This window comes from Crocuta crocuta, unplaced genomic scaffold (assembly GCF_008692635.1).
Source record: "Crocuta crocuta isolate KB4526 unplaced genomic scaffold, BGI_CrCroc_1.0 scaffold193, whole genome shotgun sequence".
Taxonomy (NCBI): domain Eukaryota; kingdom Metazoa; phylum Chordata; class Mammalia; order Carnivora; family Hyaenidae; genus Crocuta; species Crocuta crocuta.
Genome location: NW_027529624.1, coordinates 7,564,710 through 7,566,684, shown reverse-complemented (window position 1 = coordinate 7,566,684; position 1,975 = coordinate 7,564,710).

The following is a 1,975-nucleotide window of genomic DNA, read 5'->3' as shown; positions in this document are numbered from 1 at the left end:
TGATGAGGGGCCCGGTGGCCTTCAATGTATCCCCGTGGGCATAAAACCTCTATGTTCCTTCAGCAAATATTTATTGAGCATCTACGGTATGCCAAGCATTGACATTGGGGAGACGTGGAGGGTACATTGTGGAGGCCAGCGCCCATTGCTAGGGGCCAGGAAGGCGACTGTCTCCCAAAGCCCCCTGTTAAAACAGCAGTCCTCTCTGTCCCCAGCAGATCTGATCTCTCCCATTCACTGTTAGCCTGCGCTTCCTCACCTGATGCCCCCACAGGGAGACAGGACTAGAGCACAGAGGAGGGGGGGGAGGGGGCGGGAAGATGCCCTGTGACCTGAGATGCAGCACCCTATCAATTCGCATTAGCAGTGCCCCATATGATAACCAGCAGGGGCAAATGAGGGCACACCCTGGTTTCTCAAGCTTTCTGCAAGGCACACCTCACCTCCGACACATCCCCACATGCCCCGGGTGTCCCTGTGGGGAACTGGAAAGTGCATGGACTTGGGTGCCAGACACACCAGGAGCCTTTTGATGGTGCTTCCGCTCACCACCTCTGATTCTGGTAGATGAGATAACTGCTCTGTGCCTCAGTTTCCCCCACAGAACGCATTAGGCCACTAGTGTTATTTGTCCCTTGGGCCCCTCCCGTGGTTCCCATCTTTCTTGGGAGCAAAAGCCAAAGTCATCACAATGGCCCGCAACCCGCATGGAGTGGCTCCAGCGTACGCCTCTGACTTCAGCTTCTGCTTTGGCTCCCATTCCCTTGCTCTGCTCCAGCCACACCCTCCTCCTTGCTGTTCCTCAACAAACCACGCAGGCTCTTCCCCAGGGCCTTTGCACCGGCTGTTCCCTTGGCCTGGCTTTCTCTTCCCCTAGAGGGCCACAAGGCTTGCTTCCTCGCTTCAGGTCTCTTTTCAAATCTCATGTTCTCACTGAGTTTAGAATTTAGAATTTAGAATCCCAGCCCTGGATACTCTCTCTCTCTCCATCTCCTTTTCCTATCTCATATTTCTTCATGGTACTTTCCACTATATGTAATTGCTATTACGTCTGTTGTACCTATTTGTTCAGTGTCTGCCTCCCCATCAGAGTGCCAGCTCCATGGCAGTGGATATTTGTCTCTGCCTTTGTTTTGTTTTGAATTTTTTTTTAATGTTTTATTTATTTCTAGGAGAGAGAGACAGCGTGAGCAGGGGAGGGTCAGACAGAGAGGGAGTCACAGACTGAAACAGGCTCCAGGCTCTGAGCTGGCAGTCAGCACAGAGCCCGACGCGGGGCTCGAACCCACGAACCGCGAGATCATGACCTAAGCGAAAGTCGGACGCTTAACCGACTAAGCCACCCAGGCGCCCCTGTCTCTGCCTTTGTGCAGGTGCCTGGGGCCTGGCACACGGCAGGTGCCCACTCAATCCTGCGGAATTACAGGTGGGATGCTTGGTGTGGCTCAGGCTGATGTGCAGATAAGCCCCAGGCTTCCCTGGAGGCCCCCAGCTCCTCTGGCCCGCACAGCCGGGGGCCCTGATGCCCCAGAGGACAGCCAGGAGGGGGACAGGAGGGGAAGGTGGCACTTGAAAGGATCCCCGGAGAGAGGCAGCCACCGTGGCCCTCGGGCCGGGAGGGCCCTCAGGACCACCCAGGCTTCTTGCAGTATAGCTGAGTTCCAGAAAGCCCCAAGTAGGGCCCTGGCCTTTCACAGACACTACCTTGAGACCCTCGCACGCCACCCCTACCACTGCTAGTCTTCAATACAGGCCTCTTCCATCGTCACCTTCCCGCCCCGCACACACCTAGGGAGGGCCTAGAAGGCTCCTGGGCTGGCCTCCGTTCCTCCTCCACACAGCAACTGGAGGGTCTCTTCACCAGGCGACTCTGACCATGACCCAGATGAAAACCTTCCACGGCTCCTTACTACCCCTGGAACAGCGTCTATGCCCCGAGGCTCATGTTCCATCCCTGCCCGCCTCCCTTTGGCAT